The sequence below is a fragment of the Schistocerca gregaria genome, chromosome 8, assembly GCF_023897955.1.
Source record: "Schistocerca gregaria isolate iqSchGreg1 chromosome 8, iqSchGreg1.2, whole genome shotgun sequence".
Taxonomy (NCBI): domain Eukaryota; kingdom Metazoa; phylum Arthropoda; class Insecta; order Orthoptera; family Acrididae; genus Schistocerca; species Schistocerca gregaria.
The window spans coordinates 416595316-416619275 of NC_064927.1; positions in this window are offsets into that span (position 1 = coordinate 416595316).

A 23960-nucleotide genomic window follows, 5' to 3' on the forward strand; every position below is an offset into this window, starting at 1 on the left:
GAGCCGAGTGTACCCAGTCTTCTTTCGGTTGGTACTATTTAAAGAGCCTCAAATGGAGTATTAACAATATAGCATTTAACAAATATAACCTTTTTGAGATATAGTGTTCTGACTGAGCTTATCAAATGAACTCTGTGATACTATTGTCTGTCAATATCTATCCTATACAGATAACCCTGGAGAAATCAGTATTATGTACCATATGCCTTCCTTCCGTTGAGTATCCCATTTTTCAAACTTATCAGTTCAATACAGTCATTTTTTAAATAGATTAATAATCTGATTAGGAAATTGATGAAAGGATCCATACTAAGGTTTCATGTTGTATCTATATTATCAAGAACAAAGAAATGGGTAGAGTGAAAACTAATAACCGTTTACATTTACAATGTGAACTAGTCGAGTGTACGTTGGAAAAAGGGAAAAGCTAAGGAAATTAACTGGGACAGAAACCTAGAAACTCGAGAAAAAAACAGTGCTCGCAGTAGATCTAGTTACAGAGCCCGTTATTTACTGCATCCTAATGGGAACATACTCTGATAGTTAAAAAACAAGCCACATAGAGTCTTTCGACAGCTGGCATTGAAGAATTAACTGAAAATGTGTGAATTTCTTCCCGGGTATAAAAACTTAAAAACTAAACTCGAAGAAACTGAATGGCGTTAGGAGATGGTTTTTCCTTCCATTACTGTAATTAACAGTCTCAAATGTGTATGTTTGTGTCTGAGGCTCGCAACGCATAACAACGAAAATATGCACTACTGACTATTAAAATTGCTACACCACGAAGATGACGTGCTACTCGTACAGACGCGAAATTCAACCGACAGGAGGAAGATGCTGTGATCAAATGATTAGCTTTTCAGAGCATTCACACAACATGCTGACAAGAGGAAAGTTTCTAACCGATTTCTCATACACAAACAGCAGCTGACCGGCGTTGCCTGATGAAACGATGTTGTGATGCCTCGTCTAAGGAGGAAAAAATGCTTACCATCACGTTTCCGACTCTAATAATGGGCCGATTTTAGCCTATCGCGATTGCGGTTTATCGTATCGCGACATTGCTGCTCGTGTTGGTCGAGATCCTATGACTGATAGCAAAGTGTGGAATCAGTGGGTTTAGGAGGATAATACGGAACGCCGTGCTGGATCCCAACGGCCTCGTATCACTAGCAGTCGAGATGACATGCATCTTAACCGCACGGCTGTAACGGACGGTGCAGCCACGTCTCGATCCCTGAGTCAACAGATGGGGACGTTTGCAAGACAACAACGGACACTTCAACGACATTTGCAGCAGCATGGACTATCAGCTCGGAGAACATGTCTGCGGTTACCCTTGACGCTGCATCACAGACAGGAACGCCTACGATGGTGTACTCATCGACAAACCTGGCTGTACGAATGGCAAAACGTCATTTTTCTCGGATGAATCCAGGTTCTGTTTACAGCATCATGATGGTCGCATCAGTGTTTGGCGACATCGCAGTGAACCTATATTGAAAGCGTGTTTTCGTCATCGCCATACTGTCGTATCACCCGCCGTGATGGTATGGGGTGCCATTGGTTACAAGTCTCGGTCACCTCTTGTTCTCATTTCCGGCACTTTAAACAGTGGACGTTATATTTCAGATGTGTTACGACTCGTGGCTCTACCCTTCATTCGATCCCTGCGAAGCCCTACCTTTCAGCAGGATAATGCACGAGCGCATATTGCAGGTCCTGTGCGGGCCTTTCTGGACACAGAACATGTTCGACTGCTGTCTGCTGCCCTGGACAGCACATTCTCCAGATCTCTCACCAATTGAAAATGTCTGGTCAATGGTGGCCGAGCAACTGGCTCGTCACAATACGCCAGTGACTACTGTTAATGAACTGTGGTATCGTGTTGAACCTGCATGGGCAGCTGTACCTGTACACGACATCCAAGCTGTGTTTGACTCAATGCCCAGGCGTATGAAGGCCGTTATTCCGGCCAGAGGTGGTTGTTCTGGGTACTGATTTCTCAGGATCTATGAACCCAAATTGCGTGAAAATCTAATCACATGTCTGTTCTAGTATAATATATTTGTCCAATGTATACCCGTTTACCATCTGCATTTCTTCTTGGTGTAGCAATGTTAATGGCCGGTAGTCTATTTTACAATTACTATGTTTGTCGAATTGGCAGCTTCTTTAATCTGTTACAGGAGCTTTAATTTGGTATGTTCCCCCTTATTAGGAGCTGAAGTAGGAAAAAAGAGGAATATGTTCCCGGATGTTTCTTTCAAGCTCAAGTAAAACGGCGTGACGTAAAGGAGTCCATAATTGTCTGCAAGTTGTGTCCAAGTTTGAAACTTGGCTAAAATGTGCCAACAACCTTCCTCTACAATGGTGTAAAAGCATGGTGCCCTGTGACGTCACTCTAGGTGCACTCACGCAGCTTTGTTGAGCACGCTACAAATATACCTTCAGAAGTATAGAGACCAAGTCAGCATGGCATACTGGCATAGTGGGCATACTCGCAGACTGAGCATTCGGGAGTCTGGAGCCACGGGAAGCATTTATAGGGGCTCAGTTGGGAAATATGGATGGTACGGATGGCAGCGTGATATCTCTGCAGGAAGTTCATTGCTTACCGCTTGAAATTGTTTTTGAGGTTCTAACCAGCATTCGTGATGTTTACCAGCGTGACACACAATGTCCGTATTGCGCAGCTGCCATTAGAGACGTGTCGCCACAGCTTTTACTTTCGCGAATGAAAATGTTGCATTGCCTGCCAAAGTCACACGTTTTTTTTTAAAATTTACTACTCATACGGTTCGATGCTTATTCCATAATCTCCAACTGAACTATTTACGTAACTGATGACGAAAGGACGTAACATTATGCAAAACATGCTTTTCCGGCTGATAACGATAAAGCAACTATCGGCAAGTCTCGTAGATAAAATTTAAAAAAATTAAATGGGTTAACCAGGTGTTCTGATACACTCAAAAAAGTAAACCGACGCAATGCAGTACGAAGAAAGTATTCGAATGCAACGGATATCGGTACATTTGATGTACGTGTGAAGACAAACAACTACAATTTTTTAAAAATTGGATGATCTATTCGAGACAAATAGCTTCATAAATTGAGCAAGTGAATATCGCATCTGCCCACCTTTGTTCCTTATGCAAGAAATTATTCCGCTTGGGATTGATAGATATGATTTTTGGATGTTATCGTGAAGGATATCGTGCCAAACTCTGTCCACAAGGCGAGTTAGATTGTCGGAATTCCAAGCTGGTTGGCAGCTCCTGCCCACAATGCTCCAAATTTTCTCAACTGAGGAGATATCCGGTGAAATTGCAGAGGAAGGTAGATCTTGCCAAGCACGAAGAGAAGCCGTCGAAACTCTCACCGTGTTCGGGCGGACGTTATCTTACTCAAGAGTAAGCCAGGATGGCTTGTCATGAAGGGCAACAGAACGGCTCGTAGAATATCGTCGACGAATCGCTGTGCTATAAGTGTGCCTCGGATGACGACGAAATAAGTACTGTTTTAGGAAACAGGGATAATGCGAGACACAGCTGGCCCTCTTTGTGCATGATATACAATAGGCTCTAGATACTGGCTCCCAGGTTGATGCCATATTCCTCGACTTACGAAAGGCGTTCGGCTCACTTCTGCACTGTCGCTTGCTCCAAAAAGGGCGCTCTTTCGGTCTATCCGATGACATACGCGGTGGATAGAAAATTTTCTAACAGACAGAGAGCAGTATGTTTTCCTGACTGGGGAGATTTTAACAGAAACAAGCGTAACATCAGGTGTGCCCCAGGGCAGCGTAATAGGTCCGCTGCTTTTTACGATTTACATGAACGATCTGGTTGATGATACTGAGAGCGGCATTAGACTGTTTGCCGATGATTCTGTAATCTACAGGAAAGTAGTATCACACGAAAGTTGTGTACAACTCAACGAGGATTTGCAGAAAATAAATGCGTGGTGTAATGACTGGCAGTTATCTCTCAATATTAGTAAGAGTAATCAATTGCGTATAACAAAAAAATCCTCATTAAAGGACGAGTACAAAAAAATGCCGAGTCTTTGGAAACTGTAACATTCGTCAAGTATCTGGGCGTGACTATTCGAAATGCTCTCAAATGGAATGATCGGATTACACGAGTAACGAGGAAGGTGAACTCTAGTTTGCGGTTTATTGGTAGAATACTGAGACGATGCAGTCCTTCAACAAAGGAAATTGCTTACAATATTTTAGTTCGTCTAGCCTTAGTGTATATTTCGTCTGTATGGGACCCTGAACAGTTGGGTCTTATTCAATAGATTGAGAAGGTCCAAAGAAGAGCGCCAGGATTCGTGACTGGTGCATTTAGCCATCGCGAGAGCGTCACAAATCTCATAGAAAGTTTGAAGTGGGACGCACTTGCAGATAGACGACGCGCTAAACGGAAGAGTCTGCTCACAAAATTCCAAAATCCTATATTCGCCGAAGATGCAGAGCGAGGAAGGGGGGGGGGGGGGGCGGGCGGAATATGACTTTGTCGTGAAAAGTGCCCTGCGCCACACACCGCTTAGTGGCTAGCGGAATATATATATATAGATGCAGAAGTGACAACACAGGCCATCACTCCTGGTTTTGTCGGTCCGTACGGCGGGCAACAGTGTAGTTGACACTTCGCCACTTTCCGGGGCGTCTGCAGACGCGTCTTCACTGGTCCTCGGGACACAGTGTTAAGCGAGACTCGTCAGTGAAGAGAATTCCACCCCAGTCATTGAGATTCCAGGCTGAAGACGTGTCTGGAGACGTCCTGGACAGCAATGAGATACCAGTCTGACTGTTGTCCTCCATGGCAAGCCATCCTGGTCTTATGCATCAGAAAAATAATGCCCGCTTCCACACGGTGAGACGTCCTACTGCTTTGTATTTGCCAATTCTTACCTTGGTCAGAAAAATCGCCGGAACTCTCCTCAATTGAAAACGTTTGGAACATTATGAATAGGGCCCACCAACTACCTAGGGATTTTTACGATATAAAGGTCTGCCTCGCTAGCTGAGTGGTCAGCGCGACGGAATGCCATGCAAAGGGGCCCAGGTTCGATTTCCGGCTGGGATGAAGATTTCCTCCGGTCAGGGACTGGGGCTTTGTTGTATAACTCCTCATATCGTCATCCTTCGACACGCAAGTCGCTGAAGTGGCGTCAACTAGAAAGACTTGCACCAGTAGACGGGTCTACGCAACGGCAGGCCCTAGCCACACATTTAATTTCACGATCTAAAGGGGCAGTTGGACAGAATTTGGCACGAAATCCCTCAGGACGTCATCCAACAACTATGCCAATCAGGGTCAAGTCGAATAACCGATCGTATAAGGGCGTTATTGACTTGTCAAAAATGCTATTTTCGGAAATGCAAAGACTATGTCAGAATGTGCCATGGATTTTATAGATTCGGATACACCATTTTTGACTCTGTTACGATAGTTTCAAAACTGATCCCGACCCGAAACTAATCACTTCAGTAAATAAAAGAAATGAATTTTTCTACTTTGGCTGTTTTTTCCTTGTACTGGGTAACAGAAATCGCTGACCTACAATTATTTCTGCATCCTGGAAGTTCCTAAATCTGGATGGCCAGACACGGGTTTGAACCGTCTGCATCTACATCTATATGGATACTCTGCAAATCACACTTAAGTGCTTGGCAGAAAGCTCATCGAACCACCTTCGCAATATTTCTCTATTATTCCACTCTCGAACAGCGAGCGATAAAAACGAACACTTATTATTTTTCCGGTCGAGCTCACATTTTCCCTTATTTGATTTTCATTATCGTTTCTCCCTATGTAAGTTGGAATCAACAAAACATTTTCCCATTAGGAGGAGAAATTTGGTGATTGAAATTTCGTGAAAAGATCCCTCTGCAACGATAAACGCCTTTTTTTCATAATATCCATCCCAAATCCTGCACCATGTCCGTGACGCTCTGTCCCCTATTTCTCCATAGCACAAAACTTGCTGCCTTTCTTTTAACTTTCTATAAGTAGTCAGTTAATCCCGTATGGTAAGGATCCCACTCCGCATACAAGCGTAGTGTAGGCAATCTCTTGAATAGATGTGTTTCATCCTGTAAGAGTTCTGCCAATAAAACGCTGTCTCCGGTTCACATTCACCACACTTTCTGTGAGTTATTTCCAAATTAAGTTTTTCGTAACTATAATTCGTAGGCATTTTATCGTGTACCCGACGTTTAACGTATTCCTATTAGCATCATGTGGATGACCTCACACTTTTCATTGCCTAGGGTCAACTGCCAATTTTTGCACCATACAAATTCCTTTCCTAAATCGTTTTCAAATTCATTTTGATCTTTTGGTGACTTTATTGTACGGTAAGTGACAACATCATCTATAAAAAACCTAAAACGGCTGCTCATGTAGTCTACTAATTAGCGTATATAGATAAGGAACACCAGAGGGCCTACAACACTATCTTGGATAACGCCAGAAATCACTTCTGTTTTACTCGATGACTTGCCATCAGTTACTAAGAACTATGATCTCACTGACAGGAAAACACGAATCCAGTCGTATGATGAGACGATATTCCATAAGCACGCAAATATGATTAAAAGCTGCTTGTAAGATACCATGTCAAAAGACTGCTGGAAGTCTAGAAATACAGAATAAAATCGAAATCTCTTGACGATTGTTCTCATCACTTTCTGTGAGAAAACAGCAAGTTGTATTTCAGAAGGACGATGTTTTCTAAATTCATGTTGACTACGTGTCAATACCATTTTTCTTCGAGATAATTCACAACATTTGAACACAATATGTATTCCAGAATCCTGCTGCATATCGATGTTAATCACATGGGCCTGTAATTTAGTGGTATAATGCTATTGCCTTTTTTGAATATTGATGCGACCTGTTCAACATTCCAGTCATTGGGTACTGCTCTTCGTCGAGGAAGCGATTGTACACTCCTGGAAATGGAAAAAAGAAAACATTGACACCGGTGTGTCAGACCCACCATACTTGCTCCGGACACTGCGAGAGGGCTGTACAAGCAATGATCACACGCACGGCACAGCGGACACACCAGGAACCGCGGTGTTGGCCGTCGAATGGCGCTAGCTGTGCAGCATTTGTGCACCGCCGCCTTCAGTGTCAGCCAGTTTGCCGTGGCATACGGAGCTCCATCGCAGTCTTTAACGACAGCGTGGACATGAACCGTATGTGCAGTTGACGGACTTTGAGCGAGGGCGTATAGTGGGCATGCGGGAAGCCTGGTGGACGTACCGCCGGATTGCTCAACACGTGGGGCGTGAGGTCTCCACAGTACATCGATGTTGTCGCCAGTGGTCGGCGGAAGGTGCACGTGCCCGTCGACCTGGGACCGGACCGCAGCGACGCACGGATGCACGCCAAGACCGTAGGATACTACGCAGTGCCGTAGGGGACCACACCGCCACTTCGCAGCAAATTAGGGACACTGTTGCTCTTGGGGTATCGGCGAGGACCATTCGCAACCGTCTCCATGAAGCTGGGCTACGGTCCCGCACACCGTTAGGCCGTCTTCCGCTCACGCCCCAACATCGTGCAGCCCGCCTCCAGTGGTGTCGCGACAGGCGTGAATGGAGGGACGAATGGAGACGTGTCGTCTTCAGCGATAAGAGTCGCTTCTGCCTTGGTGCCAATGATGGTCGTTTGCGCGTTTGGCGCCGTGCAGGTGAGCGCCTCAATCAGGACTGCATACGACCGAGGCACACAGGGCCAACACCCGGCATCATGGTGTGGGGAGCGATCTCCTACACTGGCCGTACACCTCTGGTGATCGTCGAGGGGACACTGAATAGTGCACGGTACATCCAAACCGTCACCGAACCCATCGTTCTAGACCGGCAAGGGAACTTGCTGTTCCAACAGGACAATGCACGTCCGCATGTATCCCGTGCCACCCAACGTGCTCTAGAAGGTGTAAGTCAACTACCCTGGCCAGCAAGATCTCCGGATCTGTCCCCCATTGAGCATGTTGGGGACTGGATGAAGCGTCGTCTCACGCGGTCTGCACGTCCAGCACGAACGCTGGTCCAACTGAGGCGCCAGGTGGAAATGGCATGGCAAGCCGTTCCACAGGACAACATCCAGCATCTCTACGATCGTCTCCATGGGAGAATAGCAGCCTGCATTGCTGCGATAGGTGGATATACACTGTACTAGTGCCGACATTGTGCATGCTCTGTTGCCTGTGTCTATGTGCCTGTGGTTCTGTCAGTGTGATCATGTGATGTATCTGACTCCAGGAATGTATCAATAAAGTTTCCCCTTCCTGGGACAATGAATTCACGGTGTTCTTATTTCAATTTCCAGGAGTGTATATGATTGTTAAGTATGGAGCAATTGCATCACCATACTCTGAAAGGAATCTAATTGGTATACTGTCTCGAGTGGAAGCTTTTGATAAGTAATTTAATTTGCTTCACTCCTCCGAGGATATCTACTTGACAACTGTTCGTGATTCGACTTCTGGAATATGTACTTCGTTTTCTTTGGTGAATGAATTTAGGAAAGCAGTGTTTAGTAGGTCTGCTTTAGCAGCACTCTCACTGATAGTATTTCCACTGCTGTCGCGCAGAGAAGGCATTGATTGTGTCTTGCCGCCATCATGTAACATTTATATCGATTAGGAGTAGGTTTATTTTATGTAACTGTGTATCTGCAATTTATGAAGTGTGTATTCTGTGTTGTTTAAACCCCTTTATGTATGGCAAGAAAATTAGAGCTTTGTAAAAGGAGAAGTAAGAGTAACATTTGAATGTTATGTTAATAAATTACTCCAAGTGAAATTGTTAAGGCGGGACGTTTAAGTACAAAAATTCAAAAATCGATTATTAGGAAAGTCCAAACCTTACTTATTGAAAAACTGAAACCACAAAAATGAAATTGGATAGGCTTTTGTTGAGATATGCTTAGTTTATTATAAAATACAGTTTTTGGAATACAGTACAAGATTGTCTAAATGATATCGCAAAGAATACCTGCTTCACAAGTAATTAAAATGTTCAAGTACATATAAATCTTTAATGAACAGATTTGTGGTAGTACTGTTAGAAGTAAAATTATGCACATTTTCAAAGAAAGGGAAGTTTTGCTAACCATCATGAAAGGTTCCTTTTCGGCGTTAATGAAGCCCATTGATGTATCTTATTGTCTTGCAAAATAATTTAAGCGGATGCTTAGCTTTTAAAGTTAGTCTTTATTATTGCGATAATCAACCATCTTTGACTAGTGAAACTATACTAGTTTATGAGTCCCCATCATTTACTCCACCTATTAAGAAAAAATTGAAGTATTATTCTTAGTAAGGAGAACTGCTATATGCAGAGGAGCTTAAACAGTGTATTTAAGATGTTATTCATGTTTATTTGTCTTTCTCATGTCATTCAAGATAGAAGCCCCTCGTGTGCAAAATTAGTTTTGTACTTCATGCAGTGACGTTCCAGTAATTGGTTAAGTAATGTTCCTGAGTGAGGTTGTCATTAGTATGGGCTCTGTGCAAATTTGCTCCCCATAATTTACTGGTCAGTGTGTTCTTGGTAACTGCTGCTACACATAGTGCACAGTACCCTGTAATAGTTTGTATCCTCTTTGCTATTCAAAGGGAAATCTCATCAAAATTAACTTCAACAACTAATATTCAGTTTTATCTAATACATATTCAAAATTAATGTGCCTAATTGGGCTCACGACTTCCGTTAACTCCCAAGGTTAAAGCCCGTTTGGTTTTTCTGTCAATTTCACCAAATTCGAAATTAAAGTCCGATTTCTTGACCATTAGACTCACAAGCGGGCGAACTTGGAAATCTTCTCACAGAGTACCATTAGTTTGTTTCTCGGCACGTTAGTGTTATAAGCATAATTTATATACAGAGAAAATCTATTTAAATTTTATGCCAGGCTTCCAGATAAGGTTTCGTTGTGGAGATTGTTACAAGCATCTCGCATTCAAGTAAGCGCTAAATTTCGAATTTCTGTAACAGATCACCAATCTTGGAAATTTTACCTTCTTTGGCATGCTTTTCCCGTTGTTTCTGCAACAGCATTCTGACCTGTTTTGTGTACAATGGGGGATCCGTGCCGTTGCTTAATAATTTTTTGGTACAAATCTCTCAATTGCTGTCGATACTATCTCTTTGAAATCAAGCCTTAACTGGTCTACACTTACACTGTTATTTTGCAAGGAGTGGAGATTGTCTCTCTGGAACGCGTCGAAGGAATTTTTATCTGATTTTTTCGATAGGTATGTTCCTTGTTTATTATTTGAGGATTTGGGGTTTACGGTATTGAGTGTCGCTACGATAACCCTGTGTTCACTAATCCCTGTATCCTTTATGATGCTAATTACTAACTCACGATTATTTGTTACCACGACAACCGGTTACTATTCGTCAGGGCTCATGAACTAACTACTCGAAATAATTTTCAGTGAATGATTTTAGCACAGTTTCGGATGACGCTTCATTATTTAAATATTCGTTTCTCCCAATGGTAAATTGAAGTCACAACGAACTATAACTGAATGAGTCGGGTATTTGTTTATAATGAGACTGAAGTTTTCTTTGAACCTTTCAGCAATTTCATCATCTGAGTTGTGAGGTCGGTAAAAGGATCAAATTATTATTCTATTCCGGTTTCCAGGAAAGACCTCTACCTGCACTAATTCATAGGAACTATCTACTTCAATGTCGCTATAAGATAAACTACTTGCAACAGCAGCAAACACGCCACTACCAACTGTGTTTAGCCTATCCTTTCAGAACACAGTTAGGTCCTTCCCAAAAATTTCGTCTGAACGTATCTCCGGCTTCAGACAGTTTTCAGTGTCTATAATGATTTGAGAATCAGTGCTTTGTATTAGCGCTTGGAGCTCTGGTACTGTCCCAACACAGCTCTGACGATTTACAACTATTAAACCGATGGTTCCTAGATCTATGTTCTTATTTTGTTCAGCCTGCAACCTTTAAGAACTAAGTCCATTCTGCGTTTCCCCAAGAATCTGTAACCTAATGAACCACCAAGTCCACGCCACACAGCCCCCACTACCCGTGTAGCCACACCCTGTGGGTAATGAACTTCTGCCCTATTTAGCGGGAGCGGAAACCCTCCCATCGCATGGTGCAAGTCGACGAATCTACAGTCTACACAGTCGCATAGCCATACGAGCCTGTGATTCTGATCCTTCACTCAGCTCTGTACCAGTGGGTCGTAATCGGTGCCGTCGACTATGCTGCAAATGGTGAGCTCTGATTTCATCTCAGGAACGATTAGCAGCCTTTAGCACTTCTGATAGCCACTGTATAACAGAGAGAACCTCTTTTAGTGTAAAGTGACACACATCATTGGTACCGACGTGAGGCACTACCTGCAATTAGCTGCATCCTGTAGTCCTCATGGATCCAAAAGGATCCGCCCCACATTTGGAATAGCTCCATGCAATACACACACAGAGTGCAAACTGGATATCTTCCCCTCCCTCCGCCCCCTTGAGAGCCATATCCCTAAGGGGCCCCGTAATGTGCCCAACATTGGAGCCCCCAGCCACTAATAATCCCACCGTCTCTGATTTCCCGAATCTTGCAGGCTGAGAGGATCCCTCTGAAACAGGACAATGAATGAATACAGATGAGGGATAATGTCAGCAACAGACAGCGCCTGGAACCTGTATGTCAAACTGGGGAGGCTTTACGTTCGCCCACTGGGAAGCCTTCGCAGCCTGCCGCACCCCAAGGTGACCTCTAACTGGATCATGGGTGAGGGGCAACCTGAATGCGAGCAATAACTGAACTGGCCACTGATGTGGACTGATCGACAGACTCTTGGGTCATTTTGGACGTCCATTGGATCCCCCTGGCAGACCCGCAACAGTGATGTTCATTCACAGCAGCCTCAAGCTGTGTAACCGACACTAACACAGCCTGGAGCTGAGAGCCAAGAGTCACCAACTCAGCTCGCATCCACTCACAGCTATCACAGTCCATATCCATACTAAAGACCCTGACAAACTACTCTACATAGACAAAGCAACAACTATCGACAAGTACTGCGGAACTCTGCTGTAGACACTGACGAAAATGATAAGTTAGATTAACCCGCAGAGATTAAAAAACGAAGCTACCAAGACACACAAGTGGGAGTAAACAAATCGCTCCTGGCTTGGAAACTGTAAAATGTCACAAAATCGTTTTACTTTCCGATACAAACGAAAACGCGACAACTGTGTCTATTAAATATTAAATTAACACACGTAAAGACAGAAACTAAACTTCCAAAGCACACAGATGGAAGTATATAATTCGCTCCTGGCTCGGAGCTCTTAAAACGTTACAAAATCTGTTACTTCGCTGTTGCTGCTGAGTCTGCCGACGACTTCTGCCTGACTCCCGAATGCGAGTGCAGTGGCCAACTGCTGAGCTACCTCACTCGGTGACCACGGAAAAGTCACAGTGTGCAATGCTCTATTATTTTAACTGACTCATCTATGAAATATATTTTGGTTGGCAAGAAGGCTTAACAAGCTCGTTTAAAGAAACGGAGGAAACCATCCAAAGGAAGTATGGCACAGTGTTCTCATATGCTAGGGTCGACTTTGCAAATATTACACATTGTGGTGTGATAGTTATTGAACTATTTGAAATTAAATCATCTTAACTTGTGAACGGTTTGCGTTAGCTCTGTTAGACGTTGGAGGCGGGGATGATGGGAATTAGTACCCGCATGCGCACATGCCTTGTTATTGTCGGCCATTTGCACGTGAAAATGTCACGGTACAGCGTGCATCAGAGTATAGCACTTGTGAAAGCCTACTGTGCGAGCAACAACAGCCCAACTGCGGTTCAAAGGAACTTTGCCACAAAGTTCAAGCTGAAGACAACTGGTCCAAGTGTCCTAATAATCAATAACTTCATTTGCACGTTTGAGATGACAGTGTTGGCAATGTCGGCCGTCTAAAAAGGATGAAAACGCCTGAAAACATCGAGAAGACCCGTGCTGTGTTACAAACCAGGCCCAGGAACTCGATCAGACGAGCTGCGCAACAGGTGGAAATCAACCGGGAGACACTGTAACAAATAGTTGTTAAAGAACTGCATCTCTTTCCATACAAAATTCAAACCCATTAGCCATTAATCGCCAAGGCCATGAAACAGTGGCTGTGTTTCGCCAACACTTGACCCCAGAATTGACGAACAGGACTTTGATGTGAATACCGTTTGGTTCTAAAGGTGGCAGGGGTAAAATACAGTGAGCGTAAGGCTATTTACAATTTGTACAGAAACCAGATGGCAATTATAAGAATCGAGGGGCGTGAAAGGGAAGCAGTGGCTGGGAAGGGAGTGAGACAGCGTTGTTACCTCTCCCCGATGTTATTCAATCTGTATATTGAGCAGGCAGTAAAGAAAACAAAAGAAAAATTTGGAGTAGGTATTAAAATTCATGGAGAAGAAATAAAAAGTTTGAGGTTCGCCGATGACATTGTAATTCTGTCAGAGACAGCAAAGGACTTCGAAGAGCAGTTGAACGGAATGGACAGTGTCTTGAAAGGAGGATATAAGATGAACATCAACAAAAGCAAAACGAGGATAATGGAATGTAGTCAAATAAAATCGGGTGATGCTGAGGGAATTAGATTAGGAAATGAGACACTTAAGTAGTAAAGGAGTTTTGCTATTTGGGAAGCAAAATAACTGATGATGGTCCAAGTAGAGAGGATATAAAATGTAGACTGGCAATGGCAAGGAAAGCGTTTCTGAAGAAGAGAAATTTGTTAACATCGAGTATAAATTTAAATGTCAGGAAGTCGTTTCTGAAAGTATTTGTATGGAGTGTAGCCATGTATGGAAGTGAAACGTGGACGATAACTAGTTTGGACAAGAAGAGAATAGAAGCTTTCGAAATGTGGTGCTACAGAAGACTGCTGAAGATTAGATGGGTAGATCACATAACTAATGAGGAGGTATTGAATAGAATAGGAGTTTGTGGCACAACTTGACAAAAAGAAGGGACCGGTAGGTGGGACATGTTTTGAGGCATTAAGGGATCACAAATTAAGCATTGGAGGGCAGCGTGCAGAGTAAAAATCGTAGAGGGAGACTACGAGATGAATACACTAAGCACATTCAGAAGGATGTAGGTTGCAGTAAGTAGTGGGAGATGAAGAAGCTTACACAGGATAGAGTAGCATGGAGAGCTGCATCAAACCAGTCTGAGGATTGAAGACCACAACAACAACCGTTTGGTTTAGCGGCGAAGCAACTTTCATTTCGATGAGTTCGTTCAATAACCAAAATTGTTTCATTTCGGGGACTGAGAATCCGCATTTCGCCATCGAAAAATCTCTTCATCCTCAGTGGGTGACTATGTGGTGTGCAATTTCCAGTCACGAAGTAATCGGTGCAATATTCTTTGGTTGCACAGTGACTGCCAAACGGTATTTCAAGGTTTTGGAAGATGATTTCATCCCCATTATCCCCATTGATCCTGATTTCGACAAGAAGTGGTTCATGGAAGACGGAGCTTGACACCATCGAAGCAGGAGAGTGTTTGATATCCTAGAGGAGCACCCAGGGGACCGCATTCTGGCTCTGTGATACCCAGAGGCCACTGGTATGGGCTTCGACGGGCCGCCATATTCTCCGGACCTGAAGACATGTGACTCCTTTTTGTGGGGCTACATTAAACACAAAGCTTACAGCAATAACACCAAAACCATTGCTGAGCTGGAAAGAGCCACTCAGGTGGTCATCGATAACGCCGATGTTCCGACCCTTCAGCGGGTCATGCAGAATTTCGCTATTCGTCAGCGTCACGCCAGTTATAGCAGCCGTATCAAACATGTCATGACCTAAATTCGAATATCAGTGTGACTTGTTAAATCAAGCGTGTGAACGCAGTAGTTTGTAATGAATTTACGTTTGTTTCATATAGTCCAATAATTATCGACCCTTATAACGGGAGTAAAATGAGTGTATAATTTGTATTAATCTGAAGAAGTCTGATTTGTAGTTACATTAATTTTCAACACAGTAATCTGTTCATTACACATTAATAGCGATGTTCCTTTAGTTTATACAATGTCTTATACTTTGTAATAATAAAAGTCTTTTCTGCCTTTATCACTACTGTCGTCTTACCGCGTAGTCAGAGTCATGTTGCATCAGTGTTTTATCGGAAAAATATAGAGATCGTATTGAAATACAGTTTTATACAACTGGGTACAACAGAACAAAAGAATATTTTATTAATACGTGAGAATAAAATTTATGCCATTAATCAAATTTATGTGTTTAGGTAGAACTACATACCGAATCAGTCAAGTATGTGTATAATTTGTATTAATCTGAAGAAGTCTGATTTGTAGTTACATTAATTTTCAACACAGTAATCTGTTCATTACACATAAATAGCGATGTTCCTTTAGTTTATACAATGTCTTATACTTTGTAATAATAAAAGTCTTTTCTGCCTTTATCACTACTGTCGTCTTACCGCGTAGTCAGAGTCATGTTGCATCAGTGTTTTATCGGAAAAATATAGAGATCGTATTGAAATACAGTTTTATACAACTGGGTACAACAGAACAAAAGAATATTTTATTAATACGTGAGAATAACATTTATGCCATTAATCAAATTTATGCGTTTAGGTAGAACTACATACCGAATCAGTCAAGTATGTGTTAGATGATAATGCATATTTAATGTTTTTGTCCATTCTAATTAATATTAAAGACCCTTGATATTACAGTAACATGAAGATTTGTTACCACGAGTACAAAGACTGTTAAGACTTCGGATCTCCTTTTAAAATGCTTGATATTTTCTCTGACATTATAATTCTATCGTTGTATGAACTGTTTGTCTGAGAAGGAGAGAGCTCTGCTTTTCGATGAAGTGTATGTTGATAGCGATCAGAACTGCCAGTCTTGAAATTGCTTAGTGCTGCAGACATCCCACCCACTAACACAGCCGAAATATTCGAATCTCGCGTGCCACTCTAGCCAGTTTCAACATACAATTAGCGGTATTAATCACAGTCAGCTCTCGACGTTACACGTCAGATGTGATGGTTTACATGTTGCGCAGCTCTTCGAAATATCTTTAGGCAAGTACTAACGTAGTTACTCACGCGAAGCCCTGCCTTGCACGATCCTTGTTAACGGCGATGTGTACTTACCGCTGCTGACGGGATAAATGCCAAGCAGTGAAAGGCTGAATTACACTGACAGAAAAACATTGCAACACCGAGGAGTTGTGAGACATAAACGAAAGTTGGTAGACGCGTTTCTACAACCGAAAGATGGTATCTATGCACTGTTCGTATCAGTCACATCAGAGTGGGGCTAGTAGCGCCAATATGAGGATTCAAATCAAGTTTGCATTTTAAAACACATTGTAACGACTGTGAGCTGTAGTTACCTTTGAGGCTGGAGTTGGTGAGTTGATGTTAGTCAACAACGCCATTAAGGCGGTAAAGAAGCAATTATCAACACCTCATTGAGTTTGAACGAGGTCTTGCAATAGGGCTACGAGTAGCTGAAAGGTCCTTTTGCGATACTACAGAAACACTTGACAGGAATGTAACCACTGTACATGACTGCTGGCGGCGCTGGCCACGAGAATGTACGACCGCAAGATGACTGGGCTCCGAACGCCCACCCGGCACTACCGAGTAGGGAGACCATTGTGTTTGGCGTATGACTCTGGCGCATCGTACTGCATCTTCTGAAGCAATCTGAGCTGCAGTTGGCACCCCAGTGACACCAATGAACTGTTACAAATCGGTTACTTGCGGGACAGCTTCGAACCAGGCAGCTGGTTGCGTGAATCCAAAAATGTTCAAATGTGTGAAGTCTTATGGGACTTAACTGCTAAGGTCAACAGTCCCTAAGCTTACACACTACTTAACCCAAATTATCCTAAGGAGAAACACACACACTCATGCCCGAGGGAGGACTCGAACCTCCGCCGGAACCAGCCGCACAGTCCATGACTGCAGCGCCTGAGACCGCTCAGCTAATCCCGCGCTGCAACGTGCGTGAATTCCACCGACCCCAAACCACCACCATTTGCCACTTGAGTCGTGTCAATCGAGACCTCATTGGAGGGCAGAGTTGAGGCCTGTTGAGTTTTCTGATGAAAGCTGGTTCTGTCTCTGTGCCAGTGGTTGCCGTAGAGGGAGGCCAGTTGAGTGCCCTGCAACCAATCTGCCTGCGTTTTAGACACACTGGATCTATACTTTGAGTTGTGGTCTGGGGTGCGATTTCGTATAACAGCAGGCGCACCCTCTTGGCTACCGAATGCACCGTGACTGTTGATTTGTATGTCAGTTTGGTCTTGAACATTCTACCTTACTTAATGACTCCAGCTCATACGCTACATCAGTTGCTGGTATGATTCTATTTCTTGTACAGAACTTTCTTTTTTTTTTCAAAATTTAGCGCGTGTCCATTTTCAGAGAATCACTTAATAATTCTTCGTACCATATGATTTACTAACTATTGTGTAGCTTTCTCTCTAATGTGATTTGTAATAACACTGTCGTGCAAATGGTATCAATTTTGGTCGTTCAATTTTAAGTCCAATGTCATTCACATATATGAGGAATAGGAGTGGACCCGTAATTGATCACTAAGGGACTCCTTTTGTGATTTTACCCCAGTAATTTAATTTTCTACCTTTCTGACACTGTCGTTATCTCCCTTACCTGCTCCCGTTGCGTATGGTTCGCGGGCAGAACGACTGCCGGAAAGCCTCCGTGCGCGCTCCAATCTCTCTAATTTTACATTCGTGATCTCCTCGGGAGCTATAAGAAGGGGGAGGCAATATATTCGATAACTCATCCAGAAACGCACCCTCTCGAAACCTGGACAGTAAGCTACACCGCGATGCAGAGCGCCTCTCTTGCAGAGTCTGCCACTTGAGTTTGCTAAACCTCTCCGTAACGCTATCACGCTTACCAGATAACCCTGTGATGAAACGCGCCCCTTTTCTTTGGATCTTCTCTTTCTCCTCTGTCAAGCCGACCTTGTGCGGATCCCACGCTGATGACCAATACTCAAGCATAGGTCGAAAGAGTGTTGCGTAAGTCACCTCCTTTGTTGATGAACTACATTTTCTAAGTACTTTCCCAATGAATCTCAACCTGGCACCCGCCTTACCAACAACTAATTTTATATGATCATTCCACTTCAAATCGTTCCGCGCGCACACTCCCAAATATTTTACAGAAGTAACTGCTACTAGTGTTCGTTCTGATATCATATAATCATACAATAAAGGATCAAGTATGATTTAAACCAGCTGTGCGCAAAGCCATGGATCTTCCGATTTTCTAAGAGAGTATCGTGATCTACAGTGGCCTTGGAGAGATCACAAAAGACATCAGCTGACGATACATTATTATTTGAGGGTTGTACTATTTGATATGTGAATGTATAAATAACAGTCGTTGTCGAACAACCTTCATGGAATCAAAAATGTGTTATTGTGTACACCCAACCGTTCGCAGCTCGTGGTCGTGCGGTAGCGTTCTCGCTTCCCACGCCCGGGTTCACGGGTTCGATTCCCGGCGGGGTCAGGGATGTTCTCTGCCTCGTGATAACTGGGTGTTGTGTGCTGTCCTTAGGTTAGTTCGGTTTAAGTAGTTTTAAGTCCTAGGGGACTGATGACTTTTTCGAAAAAGATGCCAGTAATGGAATTGGATGACAATTGTTTAAGTCGGTCTTGTCATCATTCTTATGAAGTGGTTTATTAATTGCATGTTTCAACCTGCCTGTAAAACTTTCGTGTGCCAGTGACACATTGCATCTTGGAAAAGCCGGTTCTGTTAAGAACAGGAGTCGACACAAACCTAAACGTTGTGGGATTCCTTTTGTTATTTTATCCCAGTCACTAAAATTTTCTACCTTTCGTACACTGTCTGAATTATTCAGAACAACGTTTTGTCTCCTGTATGTCAAGTACGATTCATACCAGCTGTGTGATAAGCCTCGACGGGCATTTACGAAAAGTGGCAGAGTCACAAAGTGTTGGACATTTACATCTCGTCAAACAACGGACAGATCGCTGCGTTTCCACGCTCTGTAAAGCAGTTTTTCAACCTTTAAGTGTTCGTGAAAGATCTTAAAAACTAAAATTTCATCTCCCGCTCCACGCACCCCTTCCGTTCGCCCATCGCCCTTTCCTCAATCAGTGACAATACATGTTCTATTGCTACAAAGTAACAAATCTTACAGTTTACCAAGAATAACTAAGTGTACTGCTGTTTCGCAACACCAATACGTTACATTGATGAAACGAGAATCAATAACCCTCTATTACTGTCTGTGCTACAGGTAGCGCAGAAAAAGTTGATGGATTATCTCAGTGGAACAGAGGGTGCAAAGAAGAAGCACGAGCGGTTCGCGGTACGAGGAAGTGAGAGGAGGAATATACTGGTTACCTGCGATGTGTGCGAAGGGTGGAGTTGGTTGCCTCGACGCCGAACTAATTCCCGCGAAACTGATTATGACAAAGAACACGGTTCCGCAGCTTACCGAGTGCCAAGATGTTTGTATTCGCGTAGAGGCTGGGAATTATTGTTAAAATATGCAGCTGTATTTACACGCTTCCTGCTTCCACAGTACTGCACTGCACATTCATTAGTACTATATCGAACGAAATGTGAATGGTTCAATGAATGCAAGTTAAAACTAACCACTTCTGGCCAGGTCTTGACTTAAATTAAATCCACTGTGCAGTACTGACATAGCTCCATACTTAAGTCCTTAATATCGGAGTAAATGTGAATGTTAATTTTTGATGTATTCATTGCTAGTACTGTTTCTTCCGTGATTGTATTGCTTTAGTAAAGTAAAGAACAACCGCCTTCAGTCACAATCGTGATTTTATTTTATCGCACGATGCATTGCGATCTCTTTCCACACAGTCAACACCGTCCAATCATTATAGAGGTAGGAACAAATTTTAAAAAAGCCAATTGGACTGGGTTCTCCACAGATCTGGACAAATGTTTGGGTCATTCTCAGGCAAATAAAACTCAAGAACTTGGGCATGACGCTGGACATAACACTATCTTTTAAAGAGCACCTAACAAAGGCTGCCGAAAAATTAAAGACAAGAAATAACATTATTCAAAAGCTCTGTGGTACTACCTGGAGAGCAACGGCCTCCACTCTCCACTCTTCTGCTTTAGCAATTGTATTCTCGGCTGCAGAATACTGCCCTCCGATTTGGCTAAACAGCCCACATGTAAAAAAGGTGCATGTTTAGTTGCATAACACTCTAAGGATGATTTCTGGAGTAATTAAGTCCACTCCAACGCAATGGCTCCCAATATTATGCCACATGCCGCCGCCACACCTGCGACGTACTGACGCCCTTGTAAGTGAACACAAAAACATAATGGGAAATCGACGTCTGCCAATCCACCAAGACATTGAGTCTGCAAACACTAATAGGCACCGATCTAGGAACCTGCCAACAAGAACAGCATTGATATGTGTATATGAAGATTTCAGTATCACAAACGCATGGTCTGAAAAATGGAACGCATGGTAAAATCATAACATGACTTGCATCCCACAAAAGCCACCTGGTTTTGACCTACCACGCAAAACGTGGTCCACTATAAATAGGATTCGAACTCGTCATGGCAGATGCGCTTACTCCCTGTTGAAATGGGGTAAAATATCACCCCTCAGTGTGACTGCGGAGAAAATTCAGACCACCAGCCACAATGTTGAACAGTGTTCCAGAACAGCCTATAATGGGAGCGCCGACGACTTTCTGCTCGCAATTCCAGAGTCGATAGATTTGTTTGTTTGTACTCCTTAAACTTTGTTATATTAGTGATGTTTGTTTGCAGTTATTAATGTTTGTTATGTTAGTGATGTGTCTGTTTCGTTCTTATGTGTTCGTATTGCCATACGACAAATAAATAAATTGCGATCTCTGAGGTTCACTTCCTGGTCCAGGATCAAAATTAACCTAAATTTGGAAAGAAAATTGATGTAGACTGTCGGAGGACCTGGAGATGAGTCCTCGAGACTCGAAATGCATCGTGCGACTATGACTGAAGTATTTTGTTCTTTATTTTGTAAGTGTTAAAGTATTTTTATGAAAATGTATTTTGTATTTCTTTTATTTTGGTAACTTAATCAGTTTTTGAGTTCCTGCTTTCGGGGTCCTGTACATAATTTGGTAAATCGTAACCCTTACAGGATCCTTTTGTTATGCATCTGCCTGTCTGTGCGATAGTTAAAAATGTTGTTTCTCAGGAATGAGTATACGTATCAGGTTGTAATGACTGTCACTTATTAAGGTCTAGATCCCTGGGAGATGTATAATAGTGAAGCGTCCGTGTCATTGCAATCAAGAGATACGACAGTATAGGCCACGTTTTTGATACTCGCGAACTCAACTCATCATAACCTATATTGTACTTTCGGTTGACCTAAATTCATGAAATTTGGCAAGAAGTACGATCTCACAGTACAACCGAAGTAAAACGTCCGAAAATTGTTAATTTGTAATTGGATCACACGAAAAAAAATTGTCACTTTGTTTTCAGACTGTCTGTTGTCCGTCACTTAGTTAAGATCCACGGGTGCACATATCAAATTAAAATTTATGTCAAACACTAAATTCTACTGTCCCTTGGCGGTGTAGTAAATTTAAGCATCTAACTAAATGTTGTCAAATGATACGGCCATTTGTATTACATATTTTGGCTCTCCCAAATTCATTTATCGAAACGTGTATGATACTTTCCCTTAATCTAGAATCAAGAAATTTTGACAAGAAGAAAGATTCCGATGCATAACTACTGGAAAAATCTGAAAATTATTAATTTTTAATAATGTTGTCGTTGTTGTGGTCTTCAGTCCTGAGACTGGTTTGCTGCAGCTCTCCATGCTACTCTATCTTGTGCAAGCTTCTTCATTTCCCAGTACCTACTGCAACCTACATCCTTCTGAATCTGCTTAGTGTAGTCATCTCTTGGTCTCCCTCTACGGTTTTTACCCTCCACGCTGCCCTCCAATACTAAATTGGTGATCCCTTGATGCCTCAGAACATGTCCTACCAAACGATCCCTTCTTCTGGTCAAGTTGTGCCACAAACGTCTCTTCTCCCCAATCCGATTCAATACTTCCTCATTAGTTATGTGATCTACCCATCTAATCTTCAGCATTCCTCTGTAGCACCACATTTCGAAAGCTTCTATTCTCTTCTTGCCCAAACTATTTATCGTCCATGATTCACTTCCGTACATGGCTACACTCCATATAAATAATTGTTGTTTAATAATATGAGACAAAAAATTTTGGTATTTTTTATGTTACTGTCTGTCTGTCAATCCATCCGTCTGTCACGTCCCCTTTTTCGCAAGACGCGTCAAGTAGAATTTTCGTGCTAAGGTCTATAATATCTTGGCGATGTAATAAATGTTCGTTTGTAAGTCAACGTAGCAAAAGATAGGGACAATTACGTCACATTTTTTTATACTCGCCAGCTGACAAGCCAAAATCCAAAGGGTATCTCCCGTTAGTCCAGAATCATGAAATTTGGCAGGAAGGAAGTTTTTACATTATAAACAAAGGAAAAAATCCGAAAATTGTTAATCTGAAAGTAGATCACTGTCCTCCTTCATGTTAATACCCTCTTTTCTCAGACATGGATCGAGGTATAAAGTTAAAATTTATGTCACATACCACGGTATATGGACCCTTGGTGGTGTAATTAACGTTAGCTTCTAAGTCATAGCAGTCAAATGATACGGCCGATCATGTAACATATTTTGATGCAATCTCACTCATTAAAACATATAGGGTATTTCCCGGTGACGTAGAAGCACGAAATTTCGCAAGAAGCAGGATTTCACGGTACAAGTAAGGAAAAAATAAGCTAAAAAAGTTAATTTTTAATTGTTGTTGTGGTCTTTAGTCCAGAGACTGGTTTGATGCAGCTCTCCATGCTACTCTATCCTGTGCAAGCTTATTCGTCTCCCAGTGCCTACTGCAACCTACATCCTTCTGAATCAGTTTAGTTTATTCATCTCTTGGTCTCCCTCTACAATTTTTACCCTGCACACTCCCCTCCAATACTAAATTTGTGACCCCTTGATGGCTCAGAACATGTCCTACCAACCGATCCCTTCTTCTAGTCAAGATGTTCCACAAGTTTTTCGTCTCCCCAATTCTATTCAATACTTCCTCATTAGTTATGTGATCTACCCATCTAATCTTCAGCATTCTTCTGTAGCACAACATTTCGAAAGCTTCAATTCTCTTCTTGTCCAAACTATTTATCGTCCACTCCATACAAATACTCTCAGAAGCGACTCCGCACATAAAAAATCTCATTTACTACTTTAAGCTTCTCATTTCCTAATCTAATTTCCTGAGAATCACCTGATTCAATTCGACTACATTTGCTTTTGTTGATGTTCATCTTATATTCTCATTTCAAGACACTGTCCATTCCGTTCAGCTGCTCTTCCAGGTCCTTTGCGGTCTCTGACAGAATTACGATGTCATCGACAAACCTCAAAGTTCTTATTTCTTCTCGATCGAATTGAATTCCTACGTCGAATTTTTCTTTTGTTTCCTTTACTGCTTGCTCAATATACAGATTGAATAACATCGGGAATTGGCTACAACCCTGTCTCACTCCCTTCCCAACCACTGCTTCCCTTTCATGTCCCTCGACTCTTATAACTGCCATCTGGTTTCTGTACAAATTGTAAATATCCTTTCGGTCGCTTTATTTTACCCCTGCCACCTTCAGAATTTGAAAGAGAGTATTCCAGTCAACGTTGTCAAAAGCTTTCTCTAAGTCTACAAATGCTAGAAACGTAGGTTTGCCTTTCCTTAATCTATTTTCTAAGTTAAGTCGTAGGATCAGTATTGCCTCC